This window comes from Botryllus schlosseri, chromosome 3 (genome assembly GCF_051294905.1).
Source record: "Botryllus schlosseri isolate E-star chromosome 3, Bs_hap1, whole genome shotgun sequence".
NCBI classification, from domain to species: Eukaryota; Metazoa; Chordata; class Ascidiacea; order Stolidobranchia; family Styelidae; genus Botryllus; species Botryllus schlosseri.
The window spans coordinates 36,881,060-36,905,387 of NC_137238.1; the positions used below are offsets into that span (position 1 = coordinate 36,881,060).

Here is a 24,328-nt window from a genome sequence, read left to right on the forward strand (position 1 = left end):
TTATCCTTGATCCGGGGATTATCAACGAAAAACTCAAATAGTTCCGCTTCTAGTAGTCTGAATTGACTCAAATTTGTTTTGCATCGTCTTTGAAGACAGCTCAACAATTTCATGGGGTTGACAGAAAAATTTGAGAATTTTCATTTTTGTATTTTTAATAATAATTTAAAAATTTCAATTCAAGATTGCTCGGCCTTTACTGGATGGAATTGAGTCAAATTTGGTGTGCATCGTTTTCTTGGACAACCTGGCGATTTAGTCATTAGGCGAGTGAGATTTGGAAAAAAAGTTTTTTTTGAACAACCCTAATGTACACTGTACACCAAGCTTGGCTTATTTCCCACTATACAGTTTTCCTGTAGCATTTTCAAGAAAACCTGAAATTAGATTGAAATTAAAATTAGAGTATAGAATTAGATTACCGGCATTTCATTTCAACTAGTCTAATTATACTACTAGTATTATCTAGTTGTCAAGTCTGCCGAAGTACAGGCACGACTCTCAATATTTCAACGTTTTAAAGTAATTTTGCCTTGCCTGCAATTTTGGCACAAACCATTTTCATCAGAGAGCCACAGAGATAAGCTGGAATGGAAAGTAAGTATTTCCCTGCAGTTTGAATATGGCTGTTTTGGGTATAAGATATGGCTCTTTGACAAATATATATTTGTGTAGTGAATTGACCAATATAGCAGCAACTTGTTAGTAAATTTTCATCACGGCCAGAATAATTATTCTCGTGGCAGTATAAACATGTCTTGGAGAAGTAAAGACAAAACCGTCTTCGGGTTTAGAGTCCGGGACCCCTCTTTTCAAAATCCTCAAATTCAAGTTACTGTCGCAAGTCTGCTCGTGACGATTCGATGACACTGTTGAACCATCATGACATACCGATCACTAGGGCAAGTTTTTGTTGCAGTTAAATCCGAGGAAAAGTGGCATTTATTTTTTTTTAATGTAAAAAAGTTGCAGAAGTTGCACTTTGACAACATTTTGCTCGGTTGACTAAAAAAAATAAAAAAGGTCAATTTTCCGGCTCATCTCCCGAAATACCCGTAAAAGCATTACTTCGGTGCTGATTTACGGTGTTTCAGTCGAATTTGGCCGTGTATTTCACCAAAATCGAAAATACTTTCATGAAAAATCGAAAAAGTTGTAGAATGTTGCAAAAAGTTGTATGAACAAAATGGACAAAAGTTGCAAAAAGTTGCACTATAAGATTCATTCAAACAGCTGAAAACAGCATTATACATATCTTACGAATACTTGGGAAGCTGCCGAAAGCTGAAAAAAAAAGTCGCAAAAACATGCCCTACCGATCACTAATCATTATACACTTAACGCCATCGTCTCTGAACGATGAAGAGATAGGATCCAAAGCATGCAAGGCCCGGGACACGATAGTTCAGGCCAGCGACGATATCTTGCGCACAAGGCTTATTGCATGTGCGATTGCCCAGGCCAACGATTGTAGCTGCGATTGTTCAGGCCAGCGGAACCAGGACTGTTGCAGATGCAATTGTTTAGTGTTCAAGCCAGAGATGATATCTTGCGCACCTGGCCCGTTGTAGCTATGCGATTACTCAGGCCTGCTGTTGGCGCAATAAACCAGACCAGCGAGGCTTGTTCGCCTACACAGTAATCAATGACCAACTGAGCAGGAGATGGTATACTGTTGTGCAGCACAAACGAATCTCGTTTCATCTCTTCACGCTTCTCGCTAATTGGCAGCGTCCAACACTTATAATACAAATTAGTGGGCAGGATGGCGGAATGTGATTCGCGATAGACAACAAACAAGAAGACAGGTGTGCTTTCAAGTTTTATTGCGAGGGATGATTTTTTTTCAAGAATTGCTGTAGTCCTATCCAATGCATAACGCGCACCCCCGACTTTAGGACAAAATATCGATACAATTTTGCCCATTACACATGGAAAATTACGGTAGGATGTCAATCATGTTGCAAATTCAAAGGTTTAGCGCACCCCTGGTTGAGAACCACTGTAGTAGAGAAATTGTGTGAAAAAGATAGCTTGCCCAATGTACTAATTATACAGAAATTCCTGTTCAAAGTAGTCATCATCGGCACTCAAGTAGAAGTACCAGTCAATTTCTACTCAAGTAGAAGTGGCGATTTACAAGTAAAAGTAAGTATCCTATGCCTAGTTTTGCCCAAAAACCTGAAAACTATCGAGAAGAAGTAGTCTTAAACCATAACCACTTGAGGAAGTAGTGAAAGTAGGCATAATATACCTGAGTGCTGTGAAAAGTAGAAGTACTAGCCACCTCTGAGTAAGAGCATAAATAGATTGTACGCAGCACTATTGACATTCCCAACCAATCGCAACTGTTGGTGCACAATTGTCAGAATCATTGAGCATAACAGACACTTCCCTATGTTTTAGTTTCAAACAAAACTATATAAATGCAAGCAACCAATTAAAACTATGTTTGTAACTGTGTACATATCATCGAGTGGCAATGTATCAAAGCAGATGTACTTGACTGCAGATAACCCGCTGTGCACTAGGGTTGTTCAAAAATGGCTTGTTTTTCAAATTGTACTGGCTACTCGACAAAATTGTTACGTTACCTAAAAAACGCTGCACACCAATTTTGGCACAATTGCAACCCATAGTGACATTATTATAAGAGAAAAAGTTTTGGATGTATTTAATAAAAATAAATATAAAACTTTTTCAAATATACTGGCTATCCCATGAAATTGTTAGATTGTCTGAAGAAACGTTGCACAACGAATTCGACTCAATTCGAGCCAGTCGAAAAGAAGTTATTAGGTTCAAAATTTGAGACTTCAAATTATAGTATTTACGGTGGCTAGACCTATTATGAATTTGCCACCATAAATACCATTTCTTCCAGAACCAAATCTTGTACTCCAATAACTTTGCTTGTACTGGTTGGAATTGAGCCAAATTTGTTGTGCAGCGTTTTTTTCGGACAACTTGACAATTTCTCGGATTATCCTTGATTGGTAGATAATCCAGGGATTATCAAAGAAAAACTCCAATAACTCCGATTCTACTAGTTGGAATTGAGCCAAATTTATTTTGCATGGTCTCTGAAGACAGCTCAACAATTTCATGGGGTTGACAGAAAAATTTGAATTTTTTTTTTTAATTTTCCTGTTTAAATTAAAAAATTCAATTGGATCTGCGGAGCCCTATACCTGTTGGAAATGAAACAAATTTGGTGTGCAGCGTTTTTTAGGGTAACCTGACGATTTAAGAGGTGACCGGCTTGAAAAGCCCTAATGCCCATGCATAATGTGCACCCCAGATTTTTGGACAATAAATCATGCAAATTTTGCGAATTATACACGAAATATTACAGTATAGCTGCACAGTTATTTCCAAATTACATTACAATTAGAATTATGATACACAAGTGTTTTCCAAAGTAGATTTGAATTATAATTACTGAATTCGTGAAAACATGGACATTGAATCAAGTCGAGGTAATATCAAATCATAGTTTATTCTCGGTTATTAGCATGAGAATATCAAATGTCTGTGCAACAAACTTGGCTCGTTTCGCACTATACACTGTAGTATACAGTTCTCCTGTAATATTTATACGAAAACCAGAAATTAGATATTAAAATTGGAGCATAGAAACATTTCACAAATTAAATTAGAATTATATTACGGGCATCTCACTAATTAGTCTAATTGGGCATCTAGAAATCGAGATGCCCAATGCTTTCCCGTCCAAGTTTGCGTCTACAGGCACTTCATTTTCATTGCTTGTCCTTCTTCTGTTATATTCTATTACCTTTAAATAAATGTATATTAGGGTGTTCACTGTTCAAAAATGACTTTTTTTCTCCAATTCTACTGGCTACTTGATAAAATGGTTAAGTTACCTAATTGAAGCCTGCACACCAAATTTGGTTCGATTCCAACCAGTAGCCGCATTGCTACAGGACACCAAAGTTTTTTATTTATCATATAAAAATGAATAAAAAAATTCATAATTTTCCGTTCACCCCATGAAATTGTTAGGTTTGTCTATAGAAACGATGCTCACCAGATTTGGTTCAATTCCAACCAGTGGAAGCGGAGTTATTGCCGTAGAAAAATTTTGGATTCGAAAAAAATAGTATTTACGGTGACCAATTCCGTAATTCCTTAAATATTTATTATAGCTGTGCCTACCGTAAATACTATATTATTCAAATCAAAATTTTTCAACATCAATCCGCTCCCGCAGGTTGGAATTGAGCCAAATTTGGTGAGCCTCGTCTCTATACACATCTTAACATTTTCATGGGGTGGACAGAAAAATTTGAAATTTTTTTATTCATTTTTATATAATAAATAGGGAATGTTTTTGCAACATTTTTTACAGCTTCCTAAATACTCAGAAGTTATGTAGAATGGTGTTTCAAGCTGTTCGGAGGATTCTTATGTTGCAACTTAGTATTTAAATTTAAATCTGTGAGCAGCGATATATTCATAGATTTACTAATTCCACTTTAGGTTCAGTTCAAGGACACACAATGCTGACAGCATCATAACCACATTAGCTTCAAACACGCTTCTACTATATGTGTAGATAAAATATAAATATCCTAATTGTGCGCATACAGAGAACGAATCTTTTTAAGACACGCGCAAATCGTTTGTTTATAAGCACATCACTGAAATAATTAAAACTGGAGTGGCCAATCTGAAATCACACTCGTGATCCGAATTATGTATATCTCGTTTAGGATTTCTGTAATGTTCAATAGTTGAAACCTTTTAAACTGTGTGGGCCTTGAGATCGGGCTGTCGTGCCAGAAATTAAACATGGAGAATAATCTAGGAAGTACTTACCTTAGAAAGTAGTTCTCAAACTTTCTAAGACATGCCCCCCTTATGATGGTGAAAGAGTTCGCGCCCCCTTATCGTCGTATCATAGAACACAACCAGGATGCTGGCAATCCTAACGGATGGTTTTGTGGCTTGGAAGGTTGTGAGTATGGATGGGAGATTTTTAAATATGAAATACAAAGCCATAATTATGAATGATATGTAAATTGCGCGGAGCGCGAAAAAACTTTTCAGTTGGGCTCAGCTTCGCATTCCCGTTAAGATGCTTTCACGAAACCAAGGGGGGCGCGTCCCCCAGGTTGAGAACCACTGCCTTAGAATTGTCATGGTGAAATATACTAAGAAAAAGTTTAATCAAGTCCCTGCATTAATTCGATTTTTAGTAGGCCTACTTATTTTATCAATATTTCAAATAAGTTTCTTTAGACTCTCGAGGGCCGAACAAAACGGTGTTGCGGGCCGCATGCGGCCCGTAGTTTGCCCACCCCTGTCCTACACACTGTTTTGAGCCAAATTTCAGCAAAATCCTAAATTTGATGGCGACGAATCGAAATTTCTTTGGTTGAAATGAGATAAAATTACCCTAAACATCTTCAATCTTTAATCAATCTCTATCCTAATATAATTTTTTCAAAGCTATAGTCAGTCCAAGTCCTCTGATTGAAAAAAAACACGATTCGAAGAATGGTAGTACTTTGTGTACTAGAAACCAGGTCTGAAATTTACCATACCTGCATGTATAATTCTCCAGTATGCCTTCCCTCTACTCAGTAGGCCTATAGTAGTTTACAGTCTGTACAAGAGCAACAAGACAGCATATTAAAACCTTCAATCATCACAACATGATACAATAGAATTAGGTAACAATATATTCCCCTTCAGTAATATCACAACACGACAAACTTGCTATGGTAGTGTACTATACAAGCCTACAGGGTTGTCACGATATGTTCACAATAAGATCAGATGCATTCAAAATAAGGTCAGTCTGCAGTTAAAGGGGCACTGCACTCTAAAAATGATGTGGTCTCAAATTGAAGGGCAAAACGAATAATATTTTTGGCCGCAGCCGTTTTCTTCAGGACGCCACCACTGCAATTAATTGAAATTTCGAAAGCAACTTCACGCTCCAGCAGTCACACGGAGACTAATATGGTAGGTACATCTTTCACAAGAGGCATAGAATAATGATCCTTGCAGTAAGTATACTCATGTATACTTATCTATCTACAAATATCTTTTTGCAGATCGATTCTATCCATCATCATTACAACTGTGAGCGTCATTGCAAGTTATCTCAGTTCTGTCAGATTCGACTCCTCTTCCACCGGTTGGTAGCTTTCAATCAAGTGATGCAGCAGCTTACTTGGCAAACCACTGAATTTTGTGACATTAAATCGTCCATCAAAGTATTCTTTTCACGAGAAGCGAAGACCTCATCCAAATTCTCATTTTCATATATATATAGGACTATAACTCGAGTCCAGATATTATGTATGACCTAACCGGAAAGGTCAAAGAGTTCAGACACACACGTCATTGTTATCTCATAGATTGGGCCTGTCATATTGAATCCAACACATCATTTTGAATTTGAATGCCCCAGTTGCCCTATAGGACGAGCCGCCATTGAGTTCAATACACCACAAAATGCGATACAATGAAAAGATAGGAAGATGTTGAAGAGACTTGGAGTAGACCATGGAATCACACGATGTAGAGAGGAGGCATGCACACTGAATGAACAGTAAAAGAAGATAGTATAGCAAAAATCAAGCGACAAAAAATGGGGTGGCATGTCATGGAGGGGGGTCGATAGGTCAGGTCGTGGTCCGAAAGTTCAATTATTACATATCAACGCATTTGATAAGAATACGATAGCAATAACCCCGTTGAACTTATTTGCTGCTTTTCTCATGGCAAGCCCAGCATATCCTGAAAAGCTAACGGATATCATCTTATATGGATTGATATATGGTTGTAACCAAGTCACAAGGCTCCGAGTCACAAGTCAATCTCACTTTTATATTTTTGACTCGAGTCAAGTCGAGTCATTTTCAATTGACACCGAGTCAAGTCCGAGTCCAAGTCAGCGAACAGAGGATCGAGTCCGAGTCATAGTATTAAGACTCGAGTCCGAGTCCAAGTCATTGTGTTGACTGCTCAGTTTCCAGTTAAAGTCTTCCTAAACCCACTTTTTTTAACTCTGTTTGGTGATATTAATGGTTCGCATTTATAATATATCAATTTTCCTCACTTTTAGCAGTTTCTGGTCGCATTTTCAAGCACCAGTACCAACAAACGAAATCCCAATAGTGTGTTGGCTTCGAAATTACAATGAAATGTCGGTCTTCGCTGTCTGAATCTCGAGTCAATGACTTGCTTCGAGTCATGCGCAATGACTCGAGTCCAAGTCGAGTCAATACACAGATTGACTCGAGTCGAGTCAATACACAGATTGACTCGAGTCGAGTCAATACACAGATTGACTCGAGTCGAGTCATTTCCGTATTTTGAGAAAATGAGTCGAGTCGAGTCCTCCGAAAATCGTGACTCGAGTCTGACTTGAGTCGAGTCATGTCTCGAGTCATTACAACCCTGATTGATACCAATGCTGGGATTATATTTCCACTAAATGCAGCTACTTTTTGATCGACGTTATCAGTATATATTATGCTATGGTATCAGCATATTTGTCCACATGACGCATGAGGTAACCCTTTTGAGTATATGATTTTCCACATCCATTACATCTATGATTGTTAACGCCAATATGCATCTCCATATGGCACATGAATGATGCCGGAGGTTACATTCACTATGAAATTCTCTCCCGCATAAATGGTTTTTAATATTAGCATGAATCTCCATATGCCATAGCATGAATCTCCATATGCCGCTTGAGGGTGCTCTTCAGAAAAAATGTTTTCGTACATATGCAACATTTATGATTTTTGACACCAACATGCCGGTCCATATGAAGCTTGAGGCCACCACTCTGAGAGAACGCTCTTCCACATATATCACATTTATGATTCTTGATGTCAGCATGCAGGTCCATATGAAGTTTGAGGCCACCACTCTGAGAAAACGCTTTTCCACATATATCACATTTATGATTTTTGATGCCAGCATGACTATTCATATGACAGTCGAGGGTAATTTTGCTATTAAACTCCCTCCCGCAGATATCACATATATGATTTTTTACGTTAGAGTGCATAATCATATGGCCTGTTAATGCAGACATCTGAGCACATGCTTTCCCACAAATATCGCATTTATAATTTTCAACCCCAACATGTATTTCCATATGAGACACGAGGGTGCTCTTCTGGGAAAATGTCTTCAGACATACGTCGCATTTATGATTTTTGACACCAGCATGAAGGTCCATGTGAAGCTTCAGGCCACCACTCTGAGAAAACGCTTTTCCACATATATCACATTTATGATTTCTGATGCCAGAATGAATATTCATATGACAATCTAGGCTACATTTTACACGAAATTCTTTCCCGCAGATATCACATACATGGTTTTTGATATCAGTATGAATATCCACATGAATCCTCAAGCTCTGAATCTGAGTAAAGGCCTTGCCTCATACTCCACATTTATATTTTGCTATGCCAGCATGCATCTCCATATGACTCCTGAGGCCATTCTTATGAGTAAAGGTGATCGAGCATATATCACATTTATGGTTTTTGACACCAACATGCATATCCATATGAAGCCTGACCTGAGACTTCTGAACAAATGCTTTTCCACATACCTCACATTTATGATTTTTCACACCAGCATGACTATTCATATGATACTCTAGGTCACGTCTTTTATGAAATTCCATCCCGCAGATATCACATATATGTTTTTTGTTATCAGCCTGCACGATATGCACTTGCATATGGCCCGTCAAGCTAGACATCTGAGTAAATGCTTTCCCACAAATACCACATTTATAATTTTTAACACCAAGATGTGCATTTATATGATTGATGAGGGTGCTCTTCTGAGAAAATGTTTTCAGACATATGCCGCATTCATGATTTTTGACACCTACATGCAGGTCCATATGACGCTTGAGGCCACCACTCTGACGAAATCCTTTTCCACATATATCACATTCATGGTTTTTGATGCCAGCATGAGTATTCAGATGTGTCTTAAGGTTACTTTTACGACGAAATTCTTTCATACACATATCACATGTATAGTTTTTAATATCAGCATGCATCATCATATGATCCATGAGGTTACATTTATGAAAAAATTCCTTGTCGCACCTGAAACATTTACAATTTTTGATGCCAGCATGCATCTTCATATGACGATTGAGTGTACCCTTCTTAGTAAATGTTTTCGCACATATGTCACATTTATGGTTTTTGACACCCGCATGCATATCCATGTGAGACTTGAGGCCACCATTCTCAGTAAATGCTCTTCCACATATATCACATTTATGATTTTTGATGCCAACATGAGTATTCAGATGGGTGTTGAGGTGACTTTTATGACGAAATTCCTTCCCACACATTTCACACATGTAGTTTTTGATATCGGCATGCATTATCATATGGCTCTTTAGGTTGCTTTCATGAGAAAATTCCTTGTCACACATAAAACATTTATAGTTTTTTATGCCAACATGCATATTCATATGACAATTAAGTGCGCCCTTCAGAGTAAATGTTTTCGCACAAACGTCACATGTATGGTTTCTGAAACCAACATGCATATTCATATGACGATTAAGTGCGCCCTTCTGGGTAAATGTTTTCGCACAAACATCGCATGAATGGTTCCTCAAACCAGCATGCATCTCCATATGAAGCTTGAGGCTTTTCTTCCGAACGAATGCTTTCCCACATATGTCACATTTAGTTTTTGCGAGAGCAGCACCAGCATAATCCATACTAAGCTTGACGTTACCGATTCAAGAAAACTCTTCCCGTAATATCAAACTTATGGTCTTGAAGTCGTGATCAATCTTTAGAATACTTTGCTCCAAGTCACTCTTTTTGTGGAAATGGTCGTCACAGATTTCACAAAACTCCCTTAGTCGTCACAGTGGAGATAACATCCAAGTTCCAGTATTTTAAGGTCACAGATTTCTAAATAAATTTTCAACAGATGGTCATGGTCAACTCTAATTGTCGGAAAGGGCAGACCGTGCATCAGGCGGACCTTGTAACACTATACGGAGAACTGAGACAAAATGACCGAAATCTAAATGGTGAAGCGAGAGCAAGCGGAGCTGCATACTATCACAGACTTGGAAAACTAGAAAATTTTCAGCTTTTCCAAATTAGATTAGAATTAGAATGATGGCTATATATTTTTCTAAAATAGATTAGAATTACTGATTTAATGAACACTCGGAAGTTGAATAAAGATCAGTTCACATGAAACGCCTTTCATTGTCATGAGGACGAGAACGGCAAATGTTTTGAGGAAAACCTGTAATGAGATTAGAACTAAAATTAGAGCATAGTAACATTCAACAAATTAGTCTAATTCAGTTCTTCCCAAACTTAGAGCATTTTACTGAGCTCACGTACCACCTCGCGATACCGTCCCGGAAAGAAGTAATTAGCTCTAAAGTGCTAAAACCCACTGTTTCAGCTTCATTACAAGTTACTAGCCCCGGGATCAGTTTGAAGCAAATCGTTGGCTGCGAAGGCAAGATTTGGTATTGATTCTTTTGAAATTGTGGAAACGCTTGAATAACTAACACCCGACACCGCAACTCGCGCAAACCGCCAGAAATTTTATCAGGGAATTGATAGTTTTGTTCAAAAAATATCTTGCAACTGTTATGTATTAGTGAGCTTTCTGATTAATTTCAAGCACGGGCCGTAATTGAGCCGCCAGCAATCAAACATACTAGTTTGTCTGTGCCATTGGGTCAGTAGTACATTGGAGCAGTGTTTCTCGACCTTTTAGTCTTCGAGGACACCTTCTTGGACCTTCACGAACCCCAGTGGACCCTTACAGTGTTAGTTCAAAGTTAGCTCTATTATCGTGCAACCGTCATCGATCTTGTGCAAATATCAACTGCAGGCTAGTGATGGACATCAACAAAATGCCCACACTTGAAAATAACATCAAAGCCTATACTATTTGTGTGGAAATTGGGGAGATTTCTATTATTTCAAAGCGAGTATCTTGAAATATGCGGTCATGTTTAAAAAATCCGTGCCGTCTATTTGATATGAACGAGTGACAAAAATCCATTTCTACAAGGATGGTTGTGGCGGAAACTATAAATAGACAAGTTTATGTATCAGTTCCACTGCGGTCGTTGCCCCGAATATTTGAATGATTTCTTTACCTCGGAATCAAAAGCGCACAAGTCGCACACGTCGTCCAAATATCATATGATCGACCGAAAAGATCATCGCTCTATAAAATATGCCGGACCTGATGTGCGGAACAGTATCCCGCCGGCCATCCGACAGTCGACGAGCATGTCCACATTCAAGTCGAAATACAAGCAATTACTATTAAATAAATACAGTGCATCCTCAAGATTACCGGACCACGACTGACCTATCGATCTCGCTTCCCATGACATGCCGCCCTGTTCTTGTCGCTTTCTTTTTCTATACTGTATTCTTTACTTTCATTCAGTGTGCATGCCTCCTCTTTACTACGCCTAGGCCAAGGTGGGTGTCTGATTCCATTGACAAATCCAAGTCGCTTCGACATCTTCCTGTCTATTCATTGTATCGTATTTTTGTGGTGTATTGAACTGATAAAATTGCTAATAAACCAATGATGATGATGAATGTAATAATAACGAGCAATGCTCCTGACAACACCTTTGGGTATTCGCAACATATATGGCACCAAAATTGAGAAACTGATTTTAGTGAACATATATAAGATTCGGCTTCTTGGAGGTATAGAGCTTCAATATAAATTGAATAGTATGTTCATATTGAAATGAAGCCGAATAGTCCAGCATAGTCATTTCTGCCTAGCAGCTCATCTTGAAGTTATCTGGAATAGCTGTTATGTACAGTAGGGCTCTTGAAAAATGACGTTTTTCTCAAATCGTACTGGCCACGTGATAAAATTGTTAGGTTACCTAATTTTAGCCTACACAAAAAATTTGGTTCAATTCCAGCCAGTAACCGCTTTGCTACAGGTGAAGTAATTTTCTATTTATTTCATAAAAATAAATAATAAAAAATTTGAAAATGTTCTATTCACCCCATGAAAGTGTTAGGCTGTCTATAGAAACGATGCTCACCAAATTTGGTTCAATTCCAACCAGTGGAAGCGGAGTTATTGTCGTCGAAAAATTTGGATTTGAATAAAATAGTATTTACGGTGAGCACAACTGTAATAAATAAACAAAGAATCGGTCACCGTAAATACTATTTTATTCTAGGTATCTAATTACACTAATTAGGGCAAAAAGCTGCCAATCTAATTCTGATTACACTTGCGAAATGTTTCTGAGCTCAAATTTTGATTATTATATAATTTCTGGATTTCCTGAAAAGGCCGCAAGAGAACTGTTTAGTACGAAACGCGCCAAGCTTGCCGTACAGATATTTGGTATTGCTATTATCATGCTCATAAGAATGAACTATGAATTGATATTAAGGGAACTGGATTCAATTTCCAAGTGTTCGAGAATTCAGTAATACTAATCTTAATCTAATAAGGAAAAAAATGAGCAGCTATATTTCTAGTTTTAATCTAATTTGGAAATACATTGTGCACCTATAATTCTAATTCTACTCGATTTTAGGAAAAAGCTTTGCAGTTGTAATTCTAATTCTAATCTAATTTGAAAAAGCTGAAACTTTTCTAGTTGACCAAGTCTGCTTCACAGTATAATTCAATATACTGAAAATTGAATTTTGTAGCTCTCAAACAGAGGCGTAGCCAGTCGAAAAAAAACGGAGGATATTTATGAAAACAGGGGATATTTTTTGAAAAGATGATATTCTTCATGCTAACCACTTTATTGCGATTTAATACACACAAATGCCGATACAACAAGGTTAAGATAATCTCGTTTGTGTTTACGTCTTTATACACATGAACATTTGCCAGTTATCTTAAAATATAGCTCTATTATGCGCAGTCGCATGCTACAGTAACAAACGGAAGGCGCTTTTGCCTTGCGCGCCACTATTTGCCGACAGCGAGTTACATGCGCGCGGATCTTGAAACAAAGCGCGCTCGAATCATGACTCAACGCAGCAGGTGATCGATGATCACCTCGCAAATCACAATGTATCAGATCAAATGGAAGTAGCAACAAACTTCGATGACAGCGAGGTATCTTGACCTTAATTACCAAAGCGAGGATGTAATCACGAAAGTGCGCGCAGATCATATTACAGCAATACGAAGATCTCTCTATTTTGCGCTCAAACACGAACACTCGAACAGTGAAGACACGCAAATGAATTATAGTCAGTTGCCGTTTGATACAAACAATCTGGATTAATTTTGTTATAACTCAATACGATTTGTACTGTCTGCCAAGATGGTGTAGTATTTTTGGTGTGTGGAGATGGTAAAGACTAATTACCGCTCGAGCTTGTGCGATTGTATCACGTGAATAACGGTGGCCTGGCGCAGGCTTAGGCTCGCGATCAAAATGCATTCCTAAACGCGTTTGCGGTGCAGAAGTGACAATTGCGAATTGTCGAGGCCAGGACTATAACTTCTGGTCATTACAATAGTATATCGAGTAGCACTATCATGCGCCGCGAGTCACGGAGCCTACAATGTTTTTACTACTGGCCAAGCGCGTTATAACAGGACAGTCAGCAGATGCGCCAGAGGCCTGAGACGCGAAACGGCAGGAGATCTTGAAACCCACACACAATAACCGAACTAAATGACCGCAAATTGGATCAATACATAGTAGAGTCCATACAGAACATTTGATTAGTACGATCTGTTTTGGTACTGTAGGGATCTGCTATCTCTAATGATACAAGCCTAGCGCGCATGTTCTAAACCAGTGGTTCCCAACCTTTTTCGACTCATCGCCCCCTTTTCAAACTAAACACCGATCATCGCCCCCCAAATATTGGTAACCGAAAAATGGGCATATAGTCTGAAATCACCGGCGAGTTGAGTAAGAAAAAAGGTCAACTTTTCGGCTGGACCTCGAAATTACACTTTTCCAGTTAAACTTTGGTGAGTTGACTAATAAAAAAGGTGATTTCTCCGACTTGATTCCCAAAGGACCGTAACATCACTCCATAGGGCGATGAAACAAACTTCTGCACCCCTCAGACCCAACTTCCCCGATACCTCTTCACCGCTACTTCTCAGCACAAATTGTTGGACTGTTTAGTTGGTCGCCTTAATTCGCGCGAAACGCGAAAATTTTTTATCATTCATGGTTGAATCGGTAAATATGATCGGGAACTGCATATTGCTGTCAATTTTTTATCCTCTCTCTGCTCATGTATTCAGATTTGCCGGTAAAGAAAGCTGCGTGAGGTGTTTTGGAAAATGTAAGGCCGGTAAATAATAGTTGAACATATTCGGGCGGACCAGTGGGTATAATGACTTCGTTACGTGATGATATTTCGTGGCCTATCTGCTATGTCAAAAGATATTCAAATCGCCCATACGTACTAAAATAAAAGACGCACACGATTTGAAATTGGTATTTGTGCACTGGCAATAATTAATTTTTCTCTGCGAGATGGCATTTTTTTGTGGGGTTCTGATTGCCAGGACAGGAACATTTAACGCCAGCCATTTAGGGGCCTATGGACAATTAAACATATATATGTATATCGTATATATATCGAAGTCGGTCAGCATAAAGGCAGTCCATTTCCGCCAAGGTTTTCTCGTTCTGGCACACTTCTCGGAGTCGCATGTTACATGGCCTGAAACTTCATATGTCTTGGTACGTCATGGTGTGATAATGGCTGACGCCGAGATGCCCATTTCTATAACTCATGCGTATTATTTCTTGGAGGAAGGGTATCCAATAAGCAAGAAATACGGGACCACGAAATGGCGCGCAGCGTGAAAATTTTTCGAAATAGTTGCCTAAATTTCCAAAATAATACTCTATAATTAATGTTAATTCACGAAAAATTGTGGGTCCCCTTCGAGCTCGAGCCCCCCATCCCAATTGGGGGTTTGGGTGTGGCAGTTACGGTCATGGACGTCAATACAGCAATTTCAACACGCCATCGCCCCCTATCGCCCCCTTCGTCCGTTTTCGCTCCCCTATCGCCCCCTTGGCTATTTTCGCCCCCCTGGGAGGCGATATCGCCCACGTTGGGAACCACTGTTCTAAACGTTTGTTGACAATAGACTGTCAAACACGAAAACCAACTCGCGCGATATCGAAATGTAAATGCGAGTGTTATTGTTACTGTGACTTCTGGTTCTGTAACTGGATAATATCGTTCAGATGAGACGGGAGCGCCATGTGAGATGCGTTTTTCGGGCTTCTGTAGACGAGAGAACAATATGAGAAAAAGGCATGACCGCACTGCATTGTCTGATTGATCGACGGCGTGATGATGCCGCGCGACAATTAGGGGATTATATTAGAACGAGAAATATTAGATCAATGGAAATATATGTAAGACGGGGGGGGGGGGGTATTTCAAGCTTGGAAACGGGGGATATCGGACACCGATTACCCCCCCTTGTCTACGCCACTGCTCTCAAATACAAGAATATTCAGTTTATCATTTTAGCCATGGATCTTCAAAGCCACGGCCCACGGGCTCTCACTATTCAAAGTGGTATGTGCATCTTTTTCCAACATAGACATGCGTGTGCTGCAACATACGATACCTACTTTGCTACATTATGCCAGGGCTGTAAGCACGTCACTAGGTTACAATTCATAAGTCAATTAGACCGGTGGTTCTCAACCGGGGGTCCGCGAGGCATTTTCAGGGGGTCCGCGAAGCCTCCAAATTTACAAAATGGTCGATAACTGATTTGCAGTTTTTTCATTGGACAAATCACGAGGCAGTTTCGCTTCATAACTGCTTAAACTTCAGAACTAGCATAAACATAACGGCCGTCTGAGGCGAAATATGCTACTGTGCGAACTCATTTTAATTGCCAAATTGACAATAGCCAACTGATGCAAACATATTGCTGTCTAGAGAGGTTATATTGGCGTTTTGGAAAAAAAATGTTAGCATTTATCCATTTTCTCCTGTGATAAACCAGTATTCCAAAAAATCTTCAAGATGAGATGCTAGATAGAAATGACTAGACTGAACGTTATATGTTCAATGTTCATTAAAGATCTGTTACGCCACCACAACTACATTCGTCACCACCTATCTTCGTGGAAAGGCATTTTCAGTACTCCTTGTCAGATCGACGGCGCGGATTTTCAAAACACGACCGCGCATATAAAGAAATGCATCTACAGAATTCGCTTTGAAATACTATATATATATCGGCTTTCAATGAAATAAAAGGGCAAAAGAAAACAGGAAACAAATGAACATCAAGATAATCAGTTTTGGGCCCTAATTAAGCGCCTCCAGCGTGGGCGGTCGTGGGCGTCTTCGAGCGATAGCCCGCGTTGCGCTAGCTCGGTCTCTATTGTTGAGCGCCATGTGGTTCTATTCATTTCTTGAAATACTACAAGCCGTCCTATTTTCTACATAAATAATATGATGTTCTTTTCAAGAATGGTGATTTTGTTGCTGTTCATCAGCAGCCTATAGTAAACATTTACACTTAAGACAGATGACGGTTGCACGAAAATTGAGCTAAATCTGACGTAAAACTGGGTGTATCTGGTGGGGAGCGGGGGTCCGCAAAGACAAAAAGGTTGAAATCCACTGAATTAGACTTTGTAGTTTTGACTCGAGTCAAGTCAAGTCATTTTCAATTCACCACCAATTCAAGTCGAAGTTCAAGACAGGGAGAAATGGCCCGAGTCCGAGTCATAGTGTTTGCTGTTCAGTACCGTGTTCAACTCGTCTAACTGAGAAAACTCTGGGACAGGGGTGTGAAACATGCGGCCCGCCAGACCACTTCATCCGGCCCGCGAGGCCTTTCAGGACAAATTGAAAAATTATTGTATAATCCAGCATATTTCCAACAGAAGTAGAGATTTTTAGTAATACATCCTCTGACGTGAATATTAAAGGGGCGGTCGACAACTATCTAAAGTTCGTTCTTTGCGTGACAGCCTAATCGCGTCGAGCAAGTGCGACGGTGAAGACATCGTGCCACATAACGGGTTAAGCAGCCGCGGCAGCTGGAGCGTGAAGGTCCTATGGAAATTACAATAAATTGCAGCTCCATTACGGTGGCGTTCTGAAGAAAATGGCTGCGGCCAAAATTTTTCGTTTTGCCCTTCAATTTGAGACCACATCATTTTTTGAGCGCAGTGCCCCTTTAAATAGTTCTTTAAGACAGTAATGCCGAACATGTTCATGAGTCACATTATAACCATATGTCGGCAATGTTGAGTTGTAACCCAAGTACCCATTAGGAACAAGTCGGTGACATTGCCATTACACATAACGAAAAAAGCGCAGGGAGTTCAGAGTTCAGAGTTTTCTGGAAAAATGGCCCGCATTTATAGAGGCGGAAATGACAATCCGAAACCGTTGTAAAATATATGGAGCTACACGAAGATTATATTAAAATATCTTTGGTCGTACTTCATGTTTACCTTACTCCAACCCAAAAGGCCCCAGCGCTAATCTCCATAGAAACTCGAATGGTGAATTGGTCAGGCGATATAAAAAGAATGAAGAAATTTTAAACGGCCGCATCTACAGTCTCTCGTATTCCTCACCACTTGGGATGAGGCACGAATACGTAGGTCGTAGGGCCATCGACCCATCATGATTCAAACATGGGGAGTATAGAAATATGCGAAATTATATCGTCGTTGAAGACACAGTTTTAGTGATTTAAATCTGCATTCAATCGACCAATCATGGTGCTTTTTCCAATTCTATTGTTTGCAAATAAATTGAATAGATAGAGCCCATATGACCCGTGATATAAAATTATTTCGCATAGCGTTGATAATAAAACATTTCAATTAAAAACAAAGATATAGATTTGGAGGACAGATATTGCAATCATTTGAATGGTCCGGACCGTGACCTCAGTTGAGTTTGACACTCCTGCTCTAGGGTGATATTGAAGGGACGAAGGCCTTGCATATTGCATTCATAATATACTAATTTCCTCACTCTAAACATATTCGTTTTAACAGATAAAAGAGAGGCTGTGGGCCTATTTTTCAATTATCGGCCCTGATATACGAGATTTCGATAAGTCATAAAATATGTCGAGTGATGTGACTTGCTGCAATGACCCGAGTACAAGTTGAGTCAATACACAAAGTGACTCCAATAAAGTCGAGTCTGATTCCATTTTTATGAAAACGACTCAAGTCAAGTCATATGTCAAGTCCATGAAAACTTGCGATTCGAGCCGAGTTATGACTCAAGTAATTACAACCCTGCGTTATGTTGAGGAAACCTCCATCCAGTATGATGGGAGTGTGATGAGTAAGACTTAGCGATCTTAAAGTACGCCCACACACACAGAGTGTAACCTAAATTTTACATGAGCTATAATAACTATGGTAATTGCAGAGACATATCGTGTACATCATTGGTTGCAGATATGATAAATTCTGTTTGACATCAATTAGCACGACCGATATATAGAACTATAGTTCCACTATAGAACTACCCCTATGAAACTACTGCAAACTAAATCTACTGCTACGCTGTTTCTAAGCTGGACTCAACGTTGTGAACCACTGGTCTAGTGAATTACTCTAGTTGCCGAATTAGACTACCGTAATTAGAGCGAAATGCCAGTAATATGGATGTAATCTGATTTGTGAAGTGTCTTCATGCTCCAATTTTAATTTCAATCAATTTGTGGTTTTCCAGAAAATCCGACTAGCGCAAAATGAGTCAGAAGGCTTGGTGTACACTGTTCAGACATCTGCCATTCTCATGCTTATGAGAATTCATTAATTTTAATCTAAATTCGTAGTCATCAAATTCTGCAAGGATGTGATAATCTCGAATCTTGCCACTCGCAAATCAAGAGCTAAACGCATTGAAAGCGTAAATTCGCAACTGAAGCCCGTGAGCAGTGAGCATAGGAATCACATGTATCAAACATGTAACAGGTAGGTCTGGGCAGCATTGAGTACCTGAGTGATTTGATTTGGAATCGAGTATTAGGCTTCGAGTCTAGTATCACTCGTTATGACAATATAGCAGTGTGAAAGATGTGGAAAGATCAAATATTCTCATTTTATGCTGCAGCAGAGGATATACCGTAATTTTCCCTCTATAATTTTATCAATGTTTACATCGGCTTTCATATGACACCCTTCACAAAATTTTTGAAGTACCGGTACTCACTTTACACACTTGCAACTAGAACTAGAAATACTCACTTTACAAAACTTGCAACTAAAACCAGAACTACTCACTTATCAAAATTCGCAATACGAACTTGAACCACTCACTATTCATAATCTGCTACTAGAACTAAATCTAGAAGTACTCGAAAAAAGGGTAGTTAGTTGACCGTCAACCAACTGGACTGTTAGTTTGTTCAAGTCTGTACATTGTACAGTGCACCAAGAATCAGGAAATTCTCATTGGTATGACAGTAAAGATCAATTTATACAACATAACAAAGTGAACAATAGGCCTTCGTTCAAATCTGCTTAAAACAGCCTATCAATTTCAGTTGCATGAACGAAAAAAGCCTGATTTTAGTATGTGATGACTAGGGCAAGTTTTTGTTGCAGTCAAATCAAAGTTGCATTTATTTTTCACGAAAGTTGCAGCAAAAAGTTGCATTTATTTTTTACAAAAGTTACGCTACAAACTTACATTTATGGACAAGCTCTTTGAAATTATTAGGTTATGAGATACTCAAATTGATCCGTATCCAAGGCAATGTAGCAAAACTTTGTCTTGGCGACTTCAACAAAATCAATAGCCTGAAAAAAATTGACCCAGTGAAGATATAATTTTCGGCGGTCTAGCCTGAATAATGATATATGTCAAACCAGAAAGGACCTCAAATTCAAATGACAGTGTGATTATATAATGCCAAATATATCCAGTAAAAAGTTTGATGCATGAAAAATAGAAAAAAAACTTACAAAAATTTACATCAAAAATTGAAAAAAGTTGCATGAAATATCGATAAAGTTGAAAAAAACTATCTGTGAAAATGCAGAAAAGTAAGCATGCTACGTTTATACCAGCATATATTACTTGGAGAGCGCGCAGACATCCAATCCAGTTGTATGTAACGCAGTTATATGAAACATCTATGAGTGACGCACTCAATTCCGAATTGGGGTGCATTTTTTTCTTCTTGGGGACTCAGATTGCAAGGAAGGGATTATTTGGTTCCAGCCATTTCGACAACCGGACACATCAATACATTTTAGCAAACAAGCGAGGGTCACATTGGGTCAAAATTATATCTTTTTTGCAATGCACTTTACCCAGCCACTTAGCAAAAACTTCATGTGTCCCAGCGTGGAAAGGCTCGGCACCCGAAATACCTGTGTGCTGTGTCTAATAGTTTCTGCATAACTCATTGGCTATAGCTATAGTACTTGACACAGTGACTTCGGATATGTATAAACAATCCACAAGAGATCTTGCGAACACATTTTTTATTGCAACAAATTCCACAAATGGGTCAAGTGTAGAATACGACCACCTCGAGAAGTGATCCCCATGACCTTTACCGATCAGTGTTTCACAATAAAACAACAGATGCTTCCCATGAACACGTCAAAATAAATTGTTTTTTTGCCTGTGGAGAGACTGATATAAGGGTTGGCGGCGGGAAGCATTTGTTGATGTTCATGTGCAACATTAATCGGTGATGGTCAATTACTCGAGGAGGCCGTATTCTACACTTGACCCCCACAAATATTACATGCGGTACATTACATATTATTAAGATATGATATTATAAGTTCACTCTGTGCCAACAAAGTCCGAACACACCTCAGACATCATGTCCTAATGGCAGCACAGATAGGCCGAACATGTCTGGGATGTGTTCGGACTGGGAAATCGTGCCTTTGTCCTTTGATATGTTATTACTGCAACCGACTTTATAGTGAATATAGCCTGCCTTGGCCTTAGTGATATAGCGACTGATCTTATTCCGAACATGAGACCGACCTTATTTCAAACAAAACTGACAGACAAATCGAACCAACCCTCTACAATTGCTACAAAATATGCCTTAATTTGTTGAAATTTCGCGCGAAGTACCCACTGTGAGGTGGTTATAAATTGGTAATGGCAGCGAAGTCGGCGATGCCAGCATTTTGCCGATGTCATAGATGAGAGAGTGAAATTTATTGATTAGTCAAACGGAATACAAAATCATATTATCATATATTATTGCAATGTCACTATATGAATATTACGTAAAGATACACTTCCGTTAAGTAAGGTTGGGTAGGGTTACCATATGTTGCGGTTACCAATTACCATATTTTGGGAAATCTGAAAAGAGGACACTTTTTCAGAATTTTCAGACTTGCAAAACCGGAGGAGAATTCTCAAAAAATGGTAAATATTGCCCACTTTATGATCTGTTGACTAAAAAAAGGTCATCAACTGCTAAGATCCCGAAATACCCGCCTCAGCGTAACTTCAGACCTGATTACGGCATCTCAGTCGACGTTGGCCGTCAATTTGACCAAAATTCTCAAAAAAGGACACAATCTAAAAAAGAGGATAAAAGGGCGCCCTCCGAGGACGCTTTCAAAAAAGTAAGGTATGTAAGTAAATATGGTAAGGTAACCCTACCATATTTCTTCATTTAGGAGGCTTTGTCCTTTTTTTTCATGAAATAAAAAACGTCCTACGAGGACGCAGTAATGTCCTCCTTTTGGGGAATTCGTCCTCCTTTATAGCTTTGACAGCCAGTCCACTGGACAGGCCCAACTAACAATGACATAAACAACGCGAAATCTGTAATCATGGTTGTAGATGAGCGTGGCTTGGTTGCGTCACAATACCAAACTCACTTACAATGCAACATTCAAGGATGATTTTGAGGGTTCCAGGACCACGAGCAGAATAAAATTTTTATTCTTGCAATCAGGACTGCGGTAGCTTTCGATTGATACCCGATTTATCAAATCGAATGCTCGGTAAGCCGGTCAAAAATCATCATCGAATTGCATTAGATCAGGGGTCACCAACAATTGGTTTGCGGGCCGCATTCGATAGATGATTAGAAAACGGCTTAGGGATTCGCCATAAAATCGAACTTTACGTGGAGATGGTCTTTCAGCTAGTTACGTCTCTCGTTAGCCCCAATATCGATTCCTGCGTCGCTGAAAAGCGTTGGCAGGTATCTTACACAGCTCAGAGTTCAGAATAAAATGAAATTGATGGTCATAATTTTGGTTGTATTTGTAGTCGTTTGATAAAACATTACTTCTTTTGTGGTAACTATGCCCATCGCCTATTAAGATAGCACAGCGTTGTACTGACATAAAGTTTTAAAACGTGGTTGCTAAGCTGTATGAAGGCTACGGCCTGTTTTACATCGTTATTGAATTCATGCGGCCCGCGGCCGCTATGAAATTTAAAAAGTGGCCGGCGAACCGTTTCGAGGTGGCGACCCCTGCTTTAGACCAAATGGAAAGTGTGACGTAGACCAACTTCACTGGGCCGTGAGATCAGGGTTGTAACCAAGCCCCGAACTACTGCTATCTCCGGCTAAGCAAATTTGCGTGATCCCCGTGCGCAGATGCATTGTGGGTACACGGTAAATTGATTTAGTACAGGGGCTTATGGAAAAGCGGTCAATATTTCAATATATTTGATTCGTGTTGGGTCTGTAGTACTGTATGCGTATAGAGCTTTGAATGACTAATTATTCTAACATTCAGGATTGGTTTCAGCCCAATATCTCGTGCCAGTATATTGATATTCCGTGTAATTCGACATGTCGAAGATAGTACGTTCATCAGGTGGTAGTGATGGTAGTCTTTGCTGTGCTTATGGGTGCAGTAAAAGGCGGAAGAAGATATCCAGTGAGTCGTATGCAAGAAGTAATAGTGACGGCAGTAGTGATGAAGAGTCGATAGTAAAGTGGCGATACCCCAGAACTTTTCACCGGTAAGTGAATAACAGAATAAGCATAGCAGCCAGACATGGCCAGATCAGTCACAGTTGTAATAAACAGGTCATGGTAAAGTGATAGCAGAACATTTCGTTGCAGTTATATGAATGAAATGACCAGACCAGACTACCAGCAGAAATCCGTGTCACCATATCAGCTATGTAATGTTCATCATCAATATCTGTAATAATCTGTAATAATGTCCATCTCACTCTTTGTATTTTCTCCATGATCGAGTACAAGCAGTTCGGCCAATAATCAGTGTGGGTATTAAATTCTTGGTTATGCTATGTAGGCAAGAGTAGGAATACAAGGAAAGATTCAATTAATGGCCTATGGGTTTTTATCAGCATATAGGTAAAACAGGATATCTTGTTCAGATTCTAAACAAATACTGTGGAATTTGCAAATTCCATAGTCAAGTTCATCTATAGTCCTTATAGCTTTGTGCGAAACTGTCAATTTATTTATTCAAAAATATTTTTCAAGGTTTACCTTTGAACTGCTTTAGCTTTAGAAAGCTCCCTCAATCTTGAATACAATAAGCCTATGGAGTGGAAAGTGACAGATGTATAATTTTATCAGACAAGATATTTTATGTACCTTCTGCTTTTGTCATAGCCCATAACAAAGAATTGTCTATTTAGTGTGCTTTGCTTCATACAATGCTCCGTATAATGCAGCTTTCCTACTAATGAATCGCTGAAAGGAAGATGGGTAGAAAGCATAAAAAGAAAAAACTGGGTTCCATCAAGATCGTCAGTTATCTGCTCCTATCATTTTCCGGAAAGTGCCATTTACCGTGTGGGCCAGTTGATACGTTTGAGGGAGAATGCGGTGCCAACAAGATTTCTGAACTTTCCGAAATATATGAGGACAAAGGTACAGTAGGAATTTATAAATTTACTTCTAAAGTCAAGTTTATATTAGCATACCCTTACCCTAGCCACTGTTGATATGAAATTCGTTAATTTGAAATTCGTTGATTTCAGGCTTCCAACAAACGGCAAGCGAGACCAGCAACACTTCAAGATGAAACGTTATTGTAAAGTACAGACTGGTGAAGCAGTTCTCCACGACCACAATTACTGTGCACGTACCTCTCCTCAAAAGCTCATTCAACAGCAACGCCGTAGAGTGGTACAAATTAAAAAGAGATTGCATGCTGCCAGAATGAGGACATGCCGCCTGAGAAAAAAAGTGAAAACTCTGGATGAGGTCATTGCATCTCTGAAAAAAAATAATTTGATCAGCGATTTGTGTGGAGAAGTAATGTCACAAAAATTCAGTCGTATACCCAGTGAGCTGTTGCAGCGCATGAAGCTGC

At 39.2% G+C, this 24,328-nt stretch overlaps 1 protein-coding gene and 2 long non-coding RNA genes across 3 annotated transcripts in view; 2 read left to right on the plus strand and 1 right to left on the minus strand.

Annotated features, from left to right (window-relative positions):
* The window catches only part of LOC145435257 (uncharacterized), a 344,196-nt gene that overhangs the window by 174,367 nt on the left and 145,501 nt on the right, over positions 1-24,328 (plus strand). The window lies entirely within an intron of this gene.
* The window catches only part of LOC145435202 (uncharacterized), a 129,123-nt gene that overhangs the window by 93,628 nt on the left and 11,167 nt on the right, over positions 1-24,328 (minus strand). The window lies entirely within an intron of this gene.
* On the plus strand, positions 22,567-24,222 carry LOC145435247 (uncharacterized). Its single transcript, XR_013913749.1, has 2 exons — positions 22,567-23,883; positions 23,994-24,222. It is a non-coding gene; the product is annotated as an uncharacterized LOC145435247 (long non-coding RNA).